Genomic DNA, 14,985 nt, shown 5'->3' with positions numbered 1-14,985 from the left:
TAGTCATTTCTAAAGAACTACAAGCTATGCTTCTTCTCTCCTCTTTGCTTCTATCTTGGAGAGTCTTCATCACCACTCAAACCTCCACTAATAAACTAAAGCTTCAACCTCTCATAAATAGAATCAAGCAAGAACAAGTTGAACAAGTCATGAGAGATACTCTTTCCACTTTCTCTACCCAAAAAACAAAAGCTCTAGATGTAACTACTTATAATCCAAAATATATTCACAAAAGGCCTAACACCTTTCATCAAAAGCTGAAAATCTCTCCTCGCTCTAACTTCAAATGAATCCTTGGCAATCCTCATCACAAACCCAATTTTTATCACTCATCTCAATCTTCATCCATTCCTAAAAATCCTCACTACCACTTCATATGCAATATTTGTAAAAGACAAGGCCATATAGAGAAGGATTATTGTCAAAGAGACATGTTTAATCAGAATCACTCAAAAGGCAAGTTATTTTTTTAGTATTGGAAACTATGATGTAGAAGATCAATCGAACACCATCATCAACCTAGCCATAAGTGTCTATGTACCTCATCAAGACTTTGAAGAAGAATACACTTGGTTCCTAGACTTTGGAGCTAGTTATCATATAACCTCTCATAAAGAATAGTTGGTGAACTTTAAGAAGATGTCCTCTCCACTCAATGTAGCCATAAGAGCCAACAGCATCTAGCAGCCTAAAGGATACATCTCCATTCAAGTGGGCTTCCATCCAACCACATCATTAAGGTAGATAAGTTTTAGTATGTTCTAAATATAAAAAGAAACTTCTTAGCATCAACGAACTCACTTTTCAAGCCTCTCTCACTGCTCACTCTTCAAGGATCATTTTATTCTCTAGCTAATTTCACCTTTTATCAAATTGACTTGCCCCAAATTAGGAATGCTTTAAATCTTGGTTATTGAATCCTCAAACTTTTTGCTTATGCTTCCACTAATTCCATATCACTCTCCTCCAAAAGCTCATCTCCAATCTCTTCTATGACACTTTTGGCTTAGTTGTGCCTCTCAACATGTCCTCCAACAAACTTGTCCATAAAAAGCTTTGCCCTAGGCATCCATCATCTTCTCTCATCTTTTCTTTTGTCAAGCTTGTGCTAGTCACCATCCTTTTTCTAAATCTCACTCCATTACATCTCGACCCCTTCAAATCGTGCATTTCAATTTTTGTGGTCCTATTAATCTCGCTTCTCTCATAGGAGAAAAATATTTCGTGGTGTTGATGGATGATTATTATAGATATACTATGGTATATATTTCTTACAAAGAAGTCACAAGTGTTTTCAAGGTTTCAAGTACACAAATAAGCAGTGGAGAATACGTAGGAGTTAAGGATTAAGGCTCTACAAATAGATAATGAAGGAGAATACACCTTAAATGAGTTTCAAGATTATTTCAAAGCTTTTAGAATTCATCACATGAACTCACCATACTATATCATCCACAACAAAATTGATTTATTGAATAGAAGAATTGTACCCTTTTAAATGTGGCAAGAGCCATGCACTCTATGGCCCATCTTGGCAAAAACTTTTGGGAAGAAGCAATTGCTACAGCAACTTATCTCCAAGACAAGTTGTATTCTACCTCTCTTCACAACCATACTCCCTATGAATTGTGATTTGGCCACCCTCCTAACTTATCATATCTAAAGATATTTGGATGCACAACCTTTCTAATTAATATTGACCACAAATCAAAATTTTCACCTAGAGCCACATAACTAGTCTTCATTATATATGTTGAGCCTTATGGCCACAAAGCTTACAAATTTTTTGATCTTGTTAATTAAATTTTTGGATATGTCTGGAGTGGAATATTTCATGAATTAAATATATTTCTGGGATCCTTACCCACCACTCATTCTCAATCTCCTACATTATATCTAGTTACCCCACTTGAAGCTACCACATCTTTCTCTCCTTTTGCTAACTATCGCAATCTCCATCATGGGTCCTAGATGGAAAACTCACCTCAAAAAATCAAGGCCCTGACCTTATCTGGTGTAAACTCACCCACCCTCCAAACCACCTATGATAATGACCTTTCACATGGTCAAAGGGGTTTAACTCTTCTAAGGTTTGAAATTAAGCAAAAGGGTCATCCGCAAGCAACATACCCTATTTGGAGCTCACAACCTACACACATCATATATGGCAGCCAAATTCAAGTTGCATCTAGTGCTTTATGAAAAGGAAAACATATAGCCTTTCTATACTTAATGCTCCTGATCGTGTACACATGCACAAATCCAAATCTAGCTCTAAATGATCATATAGTGATGTATTGTCCCTTTCTAATGAATGTGCTACACTTTTTTGTAATACACCTCTTTGCTTTATTGAGTAGAGTTCTTACATGTTGGGGGTTGGAAAGGTTTAGGCTTGAATCCACTAGGGATCAAGGAAAAGAGAAGATAAATGGAAGAAAGAGATATTTGGAACAAGAACTTTTGAAGAACACAAGAAACAAATAAATCCAATACGTAGACGTATTACTCTTGGAAACTATGTATAACTACAATTTATCCCTTCAAGCTAAATACACTATGCATAAGATGATAGCAGAGGCAAACTCTGTCTGAGATGATAGCTTAGTACCACTCTTTTAGCTTGAAAGAAATGACATCACAACAAGTACAAAGGAAAACTTGAAAATATTGTAAAATACCTTGTCAAAATAGCATGGATATGCATTAAACTCAAAATCACTTCAGCCATCTTTCTTTGGTAAAACCCTGCAAGATCTTCAATCACAACCACACAAACACTTTCAGTCCTCACCTACCATAATAGGTAAGATATCTTCATATTTGTCCCAAAAAAACATCTATACATCCATACTTGCAAAAGACATCTATAAGAACAAATTTACATACTACACTAGTAATCTTGTTCCTTAACGCTCTCCATTCAATTGGTTAGTCATATCCTCTCTTGCAAGCCCTATATATCTCATTTACCACAACCCTACATGCATAGTAACAAGGTCAACAACCCATTTATAATGCATGCATAAAGGAGATGTTACGTGTAACTCATCTATGTGCCATATTGAAGAGAACATGTGGCACTCTCTACAAGACTCTGAAAACACTAACAATGCTCTTTAATATTCTCAAATGTAGCTTTTACTCCTACATGTCCTGCCCACAAGCTTTCATAGAGTCCTTCATAACGTAAGCATGTGTATCTCTGTCCATAGACTACCCTCAATGGTGATCCTATTTTCTTCTTTGGATGCTTTCATAAGAAACTATATTTTAGGAAGTAGCCATAAGTCTTCCTTCTAATCCTCTTGAACTTGAGCTCTGTCCATTCATCTCTCTTGGTCAATGTACTCAAGTATTGTCCAATCTATAGTCATTCACCCTCATACAATTTCTCTACAAAAGATTTTGTAGAAAATACCTAGCATTCATGATCCACTATGGTGTTTGACATCTCAACCTCATCATCCTCTATGAGCATACTCTCTTCATCCTCATATTTAGATCTAGATAGCATGTTTACTATCGGGGTTCTCTTTACCTGCAATATGTTTGAATTCTATTCTCATTGACTTTATATAAGCAATCCATCTTAACATGGTTATATCTAGACTAGACCAACTGGTAATTATGCCTACCAAAGGTAAACACTCTATCTTTACTATCACTGGAGCACTAGTGAAGTACTCTTTATCACACTATAATGTGGTTACAACATGCCATAGTTCACTCTTGATTTGTGGGCATCTCCTCCATCTTTCCCTTAAACCTTTTGAACCAAATATCATTGCATATTTGTTCATTTCTTCATCATCTGGACTTATAGTCTAACCAATTCCAATTGGGCTAGTATCCACTATAATAATGATAGGCTTCCCATCTGCCTACTTTGTTTTTCTCAATGTTGGTGTAATCCTCAAAAGTTTCTTTAGCTTACTTATGGCTTTGGCATGTCTTTTGTCTCTAAAGTCATAGAGTTTGTAGCTCCTTGTGGCAATGTAGACATATGAACCAAGCCAAGTGGAGTCTTCACATTGTAGTCAAGTCTTTGCTCTCCAATGCATGCTAGAGCTAGCCCCAAACAATAAATAGCTTTGCATGTGAATGCTTCTACAAATTCATCTTGCACCCACATTTTGGATGGTCAGTTTGTTTGTTGGCTAAAGTACCATTCTCCTTAGGCACTCTATGAACCGCCTATTAGAGTATGGTGTAAATGAAGGCTCTAAAATACCCATTCTTATTATTTCATTGAACAAATCTATGAGTTTGGGCAAGTGAGCCCTGGCCATTGGTATAGGTTGCAAGTTCCAAAGTATGTATGGTATAGTAAAAATCACCATGGATGCTACCACTCTTAAAACCACGCAACCTATTTCATGTGATTGAAATGTGAATGCCTTGCCATGCTTGGATAAATTCTTAATGAAACTCTATTTCTTGGTAAGAGAAACTCTTTACTACTAACCTTTAGTTTTTAAGAGATTCCTCTATAAATTTATGGCCAATATTCCTTATATCTCTTAGTTTTGAAAGGTGGAGCATGAGTGGAAGCATGAGTAAGAAGAAGCAAGAGAGCAAGATGTGGGAATTCCAACATCCACAATGTGTGACCAACCTTCCCTTATTGAAAGAATAATGAATAAAGTGATAGTGATGGGTGTCCATCATCTACAATGTATAACTGTGTAGTCATGGTGTGTGTAGTAAATATAGAGTGATGTAGGCATAGATGCCTTTATCCCCAGCAACCTCCCACTTAAAGGAAAATGTGCCTCAAGTGAGGAGAGAATAAGAAAATGTGATAAAATATAAATGTACATAAAGTACAACAGGATGAGGAATAGACGTAATCTCATCCTACATCCATCATCTCCCTAAGGAAGGAAAAAAATTCCATCGAGTAGATCAACAGGATTCTCGTTAGTCGAGATCTTGACAAGCTCAAAAAACTTGTTCTCTATTACCTCTTTGAGATGAAAAGATAGCGCACCTCAATATGCTTTGTCTTTGTATGAAATACTAGATTCTTGGCCGACTAAAGAACACTCATACAATCCAAATGTAGTGTAGGAGTAACAATAATAACAAGGTCTATTACTAGGATGGATATCCATAGGGCCTCCTTGTAAGCCTTGGTGGCTACAATATGCTCTACCTCAGTAATAGACAAGGCCATACATTTTTTCACCCTAGACATCTAAGAAATAGCACCTCTAGCAAAAGTAAATATATACCAAGCTATAGACTTCCTACTATCATTATGTCTTACATAGTTGGAGTCTCTATAATCCACGATTGTAGCATCATGGCCACCATAGCAAATGCACATATATGCAATACCTTTCATGTTCCTCATCATACCCTTCATGGTGTCCCAATGCCATTGGCCAGGTTTAGCCATATAACATGCTACAACTCCCATTGCAAATGCTATGTTAGGGCGAGTGGCTATCATGGTATACATCAAACTACCCACTATGGATGTATAAGGGATCTTGGCCATCTCAGTCTTTTGCTCATCTAAATGAGGAGAATTAGCTGGCCGACCTTTACATAGGAAGCTAGAGGATAACTAATAGGCTTAGCATCCTACATATGGAATTGCTCAAGCACCTTTTGTATGTACACCTATTGTGATAGGTAAAGGAGGCCCTGAGAGTGATCATGCATGATGCACATACCAAGAATATGTGAGGCTTCTCCCACGCCCTTTATCTCAATGTTCTTCTTGAGCTGAGTTCAAAGCATCTAGCTCATCATGAGCTCTCCTAGCAATCGACATATCATCGATATAAAGCATCAAGATAATAATGCTACTATCATGGGTCTTCTTCGTATATAAACATGGATCCATATCACTGCGAGTATATCCCTGTGAATGTATGAAAGCATTGAACTTATGATACCCTTCCCTAGATGCTTGCTCAAGGCCATAAATGCTTTTTCTAAACTTTCATACTAAATGTTTCCTACCCTTTTCTATAAATCCCTTACGCTGCTATATATAGATATCCTCATGCAAGTCTCCATGCAAAAAATCTATTTTCACATCCATTTGACAAAGATCCAAATCCAACTGCACAGCCAAGGACCAAGTGTAGGGTAGTCATTTTGACTACAAGAGAAAAGATGTCATCAAATTCAACACCATGCTCTTGCTCAAAACCCTTAGCAACTAATCTAGCCTTATATGTTGGCTTGGGAAATTTAGGGGTACTCTTCAACTTGTACACCCATTTGCATGGCAATGCATATTTCCCATTGGGAAAATGAACCAAATCCCACGTTTGGTTTTTATGTAGTGAATCAAACTCATACATGGCCCTCTCCCAAGAGTGACTATCACCTCTATGCATGCTCTTCTCCTAAGTAAGGGGCTCACCAAAATCTATCGCCATAACATAGTCCATAGAGGGCTAAAATCGATAAGGTTGACATCTATCTCTAGTTGATCATCTCAAACCAAGTTGTGGGGCATGTACAACTTGTCCAACATCATGATTATGGGCCATTGGAGTATCGACTACAAGTTATCTAGCTTGTTGTACTATAACATAAGGCTCCTCCTAAAAGATCACATTGCATAACTCAACTACCTACTCATGCTACTTATGCATCTTTCTTCTCATTGAGAACAACATCATGGCTACTGTGGATGAGGTTTTGAGCCTACAAATCCCATAGGTGATAGTCCATCTCACCTACATCCTCATAACCAAGAAAGATATATTTCATTAAGTTAGGAACCAACTTATTGCATTTGTCATTGGGTACATGGTAGAAAGCCTCACATCCAAAGACTCTAAGATACGTATATGAGGGAGGTTTTCCAAAACATACCTCCTTTGAAACTTGATAACCAATAGCAATGCATGGGGATCTATTTATCAAATGTATAGTAGTAGTAACTACCTTAGCCAAAAAATGTAGTGGTAAGCCTACTAAGACTAAGCATACTTTAGACTCTTTCCTAAATGGCCGTGTTCATGGGCTTGGCAACATTGTTCTAAGGTGAGGTGTATGGGGCAGCCAACTGACGCTTAGTATCCCTCTCATTACAAAGTTTCTCAAATGATTTAGATATATAATCACCCCCATTGTCAAATCTTAGGCATTTCAACCAATACCCAGACTGGTTCACAACAAGAGCAAGCCAATGTTGAAAGGTAGATAAGAAATTTTCTTTTTGCTTAATAGGATATGCCCAAACCATATGTGAATAGTATCCTTCTCATTATAAAGTTGCTCAAATGCTTTAGAGACATACTCACCCCCATTGTCAAAGCTTGGGTGTTTCAACTAATACCCAAATTGGTTCTCAATAAGGCAAGCCAATGTTGAAAGGTAGATAAGATATTTGTTTTTTGCTTAACAAGATATGTCCAAACCATATGTGAATAATCATGAATGAACGTAAAAAGCACTTCATGCCACTCAATGATTGATAGGGTATGGAACTACATACGTCAAAATGCGTAAGAGCCTGATACTCACCGATGCATATAATGCCAAAACTTCTTATGAGAACTACATGTCTACTAGACTACAAACCTTGGCACCTCAAGCAAAGACAAGATTCACATAGGTAATCTTCTATGCAGAATCACCAAATGATACATAATAGGATACAACATCCAACTGTGCTATAAATAGAAGCCTTTTGGTCAAAGTCAGTACATGACATACATTATGCAGATTAAAAGAGCTGTACGAGGGAAACTATAGCCTTACATCCCCAATTCCAATAATATCTAATGTTAAGTCATTTTCTAGTGACATAGAACCTATCATGCCACGGTAGGACTAAAACCAATCCCTATGTGGGGTAACATGAAAGGAAGCCCCTAAATCAAGCATCTAACACTGAGAATATATAGATGAAGCATTAGTCAATTGAGAAGCATAAAAAGAGAAAGGTACTAAGATGTACTCATTATTTGACTCTAGCTACACTACATTTATCTCTTCAATCTTTACACTAGACTTACTAGACTTACTAGGGAAAATGCTATGATCATCAAACTTCTCTTACACTTTGCCCTTGTCTTTCTCTTTGTGCTTACCATCATACATCTTATGGCATTGTGGTCAAATATGACCTTGTTTCCCATAGTAATGAAATGTCAAAGAGGACTTATGACTACAAGACTTACTAGGAGACAACCCATGAGAATGAGACCTCTATGAGTGTCTACCATGGTGGTCCTTGCCACACTTACCATCATGTATGTCCCTAACAATCAACGCATGAGAAGTGTGAGAGGCATCCACATTCTTTTTATTTATCTCCTTTGTGAGTAAAGCACCCTCAATATCATAGAGTTTCAAGCCATCTTTAGAAGTATTAGCATACAAGACCATACAAAAAATATCCCATGACTTGGCAAGTGTAAGAAGCAAGAACAAGGGAGGTAGGTTATCTTTTAAACTCAATGCTCTTCAAAGTCAATTGACTGAAAATTGAATGATACACATTCAAATGAGAAGCATGCAAAGGTTCGTAAGCTATTGCAACCATTACATCTATGACGCAAGACTTTGCATGTCATAAAGATTGCATATCTTTCCCATAATTGCTATGCATTATTTTTAGGTACCACAACATTAAAATAAACATTTTTAGACAATGATAATATAAGAGTGGATTTGTATAGCTCATCCAACTCATGCCAATCATCTTGATCTATGCCTTTGAGCTTGACACTCTTGGTTTTCAATGGCTTAATCTGATGCTTTTGCACTAATATCTACATATTTGCATCTTCCAATAAGAAAATATTGCCATCAAGTTTGTTAATATTGAAGATAGCACTATCATTCAAAGAACCAACTATAATGACGATATACCACTACAAAATCTAACAGAATGGGCCATTGTAAGTGATTGCAAATCAGCCCCAAAGCTCAACCAAAACAAGGGTAAAATAGGAGGGAATACCAATGTATAGAGCTACCCACCAATTGTAAGCAATAGATTGCCAAAGTAAAATGTCTACTCTCCAAGATCATGCTAGAAAAGCTGTAATTGCAGTGTAGCACTATGATGAAGATTACTATGGGCAAATAATTAGAAAATACCAAGGTCCCACTACCAAGAATATCTAAGTAACAATCATGATATATAAGAGAAACTAGAAATGAATAGGCATACAACCAATACCACAGTTTGTCATATACTCAAAGTGTCATCAACTAATATATCCCATAAGCATAAACATTGTCTATATAAGAGATATCAACATCAAGTGTAGAGATCCATCAAATACACAACTAGCTGACATAGAGTAATGAAGCTCAATACATAACCAAGAAGCATGTATACATCACTGACATCCTATTGACAAAGGTAAGTGCCAATATCCAAAACATGTAAAATCAAATTAGCCCACCAATAGGTGTAATTGCATCCAAGAGATCATGTACATAAGGCAAGAGTCCTAATATCTCAACAAACCAAGCTCAACTATATAAAAGGCCCAAAGCTCTAATGCAAAGTGTCCAAGTAAAAGAAAATATTTCAAAGCGCATCCATTGAAGTGTATTTGGAGTGTAAAAGAGCAATAAAGGCTCAATACATCAAGTACATAACATTTAGGTGCCCACCAAAGACATCTAGGAGCATAGAATCCAATAAGTCTTCAAAGTTGTAAATGAAAATCACTGAAGCAAATGAAGCATATACCCAAAGCTCCAAGACATCAAATGTAGCTCAAATCTGAGCACCAAAGCATTCCATAAACATATCCAAGTCCAAGCATCAATGTTGAACATCAATACGTTCAAATGGCTTACCCATAGAGCATGTAGACCTCAAATGCATAAAGCTTACTGTTGTTAATACCTTGCTACCCATAGTGTATATAGCAAAGAATCTTGCTTAAAACTAAGCTTAGCAAGCTCAATCCAATCCAAAGAGCACATAAAGACATATACTAAGCATCCCAACATCAATACATAGATATATGAGCATCAATGGAGCTCAAACAAAGAAGAAATGGTTGTCCTTGTTTACATGATAGCAAGTTGTCTTTAGTATATAGCCAATGATTGAGATATCCACTTGTAAAGAGTGCTCAAATGGGTAACACATGTATCAAGCATCCCAACATCAATACGTAAAAGTATGAACATCAATGGAGCTCAAATATTGAAGAAATGGTTGTCCCTGTTTGCATGATAGCAAGTTGTCTTGAGTATACAACCAATGATTGAGATATCCACTTACAAAGAGTGCTCAAATGAGTCCCAAAATATGTTGGGGAAGTTGTAACATATTTGCAAGTGCTACAAGAGCCACAAGAGCTACCAATGATTGTTGGATATGTCAAAGGAGGGAGTTGGAAACTCCATGCTATTTGCACCTGCATCCTCAGAGGTTATTCTAGCAGTTCCCAACCATAATGGAGCCTTGAGTAAGGCTCAAAAAAGCCTTAGGGAGGCTCTTAAACAAGTGGATTAAGTTGAGAGGAAGTGGAAGCACAATGCATATCTTGACAAGTTGAAGCAATGGCTACCATGAACTTGAGCTGTAGGTATTCGAATCTGGGTTGAAGTGAATGATGAAGAAGCTCCTTGAATACCAGTTGAAAGTGGAGCCCAAGTGGAAGCATGAGTAAGTGGAAGTAAGAGAGATGTGAGCTATGGAAGATGGAGCAAGAGAGCAAGAGAGAGAGATGCAAGATATGTAAACTCCAATAGTCACAATGTGTAATGGGCCTTCCCTTATTCAATAGTCATTGAAAGAATAAAGAATAAAGTGATAGTGATGGGCATCCACCACCTATATATAGTATACAAGTGTGTAGTCATGGTGTGTGTAGTAAATACATGGCATCATAGGAACATGCCCCTTTACCTCCAACAAGGTTTGGCTATTTTGAAGCTAACTCAATTAACTCTTCACTCTTTGGAGGCATTGGTATCGCAACTGGCTTCACCTTTTTATCCACTATTTTGTATTTTCTCTCAACTTTAGCTTCAACCCTATTTTCCCCATATGACTCTTCATGCATTATAAATTCACCAATGACTTGAAACGTATCCAAAGAATTTGAATGTATGATTATAGACCTAATACTCTACTTGATTTTTGGCACAGCTCAAAACTATGTATGCAAAAGATATCTTATCATATAATCATCTCATCATCTTACAGTAAACCCTACTCTTTCATACTCTTTTCTACCATGCAAACATATTGTTCGAAAGCTCTATTCATATCTTCAATCCTTTGGAATTTCATGGAACTTGCTAATTTTGAGAATCCTATGAAGCCCAAAGTAAAAGCAACTTCACCTATAGCAATAGGTGAGAGCTTTATCCTCTCATTACCACTATAGTCTTGCATTACAGTAGTACTTATTGCCCTAAGATAACTAGGCATGATGAAGAATCATGCACAAAGAAGTGGTGATCATCTTGTACATCCCCTATGGTAATATTCATGTTTGGACAAGTAGCATACATATCTCTTGTAAAGAAGAAACATGTTTACCTATATGCCCTACTAACCTATTTCTTCTTTACTTTGTGTCATAGCCTAAGTTGATTCACCCACAAATTGTCTTTTTCTTTCTACTATGTCTATAATTTCTTCATAGAACTCTCTTTTTTTATATTCCAAGGATTTAATCCAATGTAAAATCTACTTTATGATGTAAAAACCTCTCTTCCAAAACCTTTTTAAGATCTATGGCTATCCCTATATCAAAGAGTAGCTTATATCCTTACTGCTTTCCCTTTGGCTTTTCTTGTTTCATTTCTTTCTACTCTTTCTTCTTTTGTACATCTTCCATGTTCTAGTCTAGACTGGGTATAGCATGAGGCCTAGGCTACTTATGCTCTATCCTACCACCAACTCTAGTAACCCTCTTTGAGGTCCTTGAGATAGAATAGGAATTCATAAGGGATCCCACCTAGTCTTTTTTAATAGACATGCATCCTTTAGCTATGTCTTTTGGTACTTTATCCTTACCTATAGTCGGCATGGCATGAGTCCATAACTTTGCTTTCTCCTTATTCAAGCAAGTTGTGCTATTAACATCTATCTCAAATGGCTATTGTCCTCCTCCAATAAACTACAATTTTCTCCCATGTCAACACAAGCCTTTTCACCAACAATAATCATTTTTCTTTGACAATAGTTATGTCAATAACCAAGCTTTATGATTTAATTACCTTGACTCAATATTCATTGGTAGCACTTAAGTATACTCTCCATGTTGAACCACCTTTATTGTCATCAAATAGCCCCATAAGCTAAAATCCTAAAAGTATAGTATTATATTTATTCCAAAAAAAAGGAGAGGAAAAGAAATGAAATATGCACCCATCAACATTATACCACACCTAGGGGTCCTCAAGAGGTGCACGAAAAACCCAAAAATGCATGAGGAGATGAAAAGAAATAAAATATGCACCCATCAACATTCCCCTAGTGGTATATTTTCAAGAGGTGCACCTAGTGGTATCTTTTCAACCTCCACTACATTCACTTAGGGCCCAGTAAGGGTATGATATCCCCACGAAGTCTCAATCCATAGACTTGTCTCTTTGAGTCACTTACGCTATCCCTTTCTTCCTCTTCCTCTTTATCCAATGCCAATGCAACCATTAAAAATGCAAGGTGGAAAAGCCATATTGATAGAGAGCCATCAATTACTTTAGCTTCTACTAGCTATCAATTCATTCAAAAACCTTGTCCTTCAAGATGTGCATGGACCATCCAATCTACCTTACCATTTTCCTCTAGCAATAGCAACATTTGCCATCTTCATCGACCAAGGTAACTTGCTTCATCGAATACAAAACAACCTATGGAATTGTATTTTAACTAAGTAATACTTTATGTAAGCATGTATATTCACATAATGATTACACCATAACCTATACATTTGTTAGGTCCTCAAGTGTTGGACAACACTTTGGGCTTGCTTAGAGTTCAATCCATTTCCCGATCTAGCAAAAAAGTATTGTGTATGGAAAAGAATATTAGCACTCCCCTAGGAAGTGCATGCATGTGAAGTTTTGCTCTACAATAACAAAAGTATGTGGAGAACCACAAACATTAATTCCAATAAGAGATCTCCCACTTTCTATAATCTTCAACCCATTCTCTGTGCCCACTCAAGTCTATCCAACCGATGGGAATGTCAATATGATGTACCAATATCACCCATGCCATCCCCTACTAGCCTTGTTATTAATAGCCACTCCAATCACCACCTATAGTGTAGCCAATAGCATCAACAATAACAATCATTATCGCAACCATCCCAATATTCCATGTCTATGGTGCAAGATGAAGCATGCTACCTTCGACACCGAGTACCAAGGGACTAGCACTCCTCAAGGAGGATGCTAAATGTTAATCCTTTTTCAAGGTTGGCTAGAAAGAATTCGAGACCAATTACAACAAAGTGAAAGGTGATGAGTGCACAAAGACCAAATTTAAAGCATAAACCAAAACACAACTACCCAATGATACATTGACCACACCAAAGTGATAAAAATTAAAGCCAAGAGTGAAAGTGCATTTGAAAATGCAAAAAACCCAAAAATGCCACAAAAGCATTAGGCACCCTAGGGGAATTAAATTTAATATTGAAGAGCGTCAAACATTTATTGTAATATTATTCTTGAGTGCTAGACTCTATTACATAATTTGTAATTTAAAACTTCTCTAACCTTGCCTAATTGGAGATGCTACTCCAAGATCAAGCTTAGCTATTGACACAACCAAAAAGAAGATAGAAGTTGTAGCAAATACTCACCATATTGTGGTCTAGACACTGTCGACAACCTCCAAAACTTCATCGGCTCCAGTCGTCACTCCTCTCTATGGGTTCACACTTCTCGATTTTATGTCCCTTACATGCAAGACAACAAGCTTCTATGCCTATTCCTCTAAGTCGAAGCAAGTTCTCTATGTGTATGTCTCTCCCTCCATCACTTTCTCTCTTTCAAATCTCTCCCTCTCTCTCACATACACATACACACACATTCTCTCTCTATACTCACACAAATTGAGATACACAAGAGAATGCAAGGTGACAATTTGTTCAACCAAGTAGAGAAAAGACCGCTCCCCTTCTCCCAACACCCACAAGGATGGAGATGCTCTCTTTCTCACAAGCTATGGCATTTAGTTGATTCAACAAAGAAGCATGAAGGTGGAAGTAAAACAAGGATAAGCCACATTTAAGTTTGCAATTGCTAGAATGATTTCATTTCATTTTTTTCTCACCTTATATATGGTTGGGTACTTCTACATTTGGGAAGCCTCTTATTCTTGGTATTGTGCCAAACATTGCACATGTCACAACCCTTGGGTCTTTAGCCCATTGATGCATCTCTTTTACTCCATTGGCTCACCCATAGATATGTGTGGGGTGAGAGATTGCAATACAATGGCTAATAGAGAATGCATGGATCAATGTGTATCTATCTGTCTAGATATGACATAGTGTGGGTATAAGCCTAGACTCTTAAGGACCTCTTATCATGTGCTTTGCGAAGGTCGAATGTGGGGACAAACTCATAATAAGGCTAAAGAGTATAGAACATCATGAGGACCAAACATGAAAAAATACATCTCAAAGGTAAGAAGTATGTGCAAAAGAATACTGTTGATAAAAAGACATAAGGCCAATGCAATAATCAAAGCTTTCATCAAGGATATCTAATATGAAAGGATATATAAGGTCATAATAAGTAATTTGGTCTTGGATAGACTTAGCATCAATGGTGTATTAGAGGAAGCTATTAGAATAGATTATCTCCATAGGGAGAGGAGCAAAAACAAAGAGGAGGCATGATCTCAAGATCCCCACAAAAGTAGTGTAGATCTCAACACCAATCAAGAAGTCTTGGCTACCTTCAAACAACAACAATATGACCTCTCTAGACTCATGAAAATCATTCAACAACCAAGATCATATAGGCAAAACATCCAATGCATACACTATTGTGGAGATTATCTAC

This window comes from Lygodium microphyllum, chromosome 12 (assembly GCF_053477565.2).
Source record: "Lygodium microphyllum isolate KBCC chromosome 12, Lygodium_microphyllum_v1.1.10, whole genome shotgun sequence".
In the NCBI taxonomy this organism is placed as follows: Eukaryota; Viridiplantae; Streptophyta; class Polypodiopsida; order Schizaeales; family Lygodiaceae; genus Lygodium; species Lygodium microphyllum.
This window is presented reverse-complemented; position numbering follows the sequence as displayed.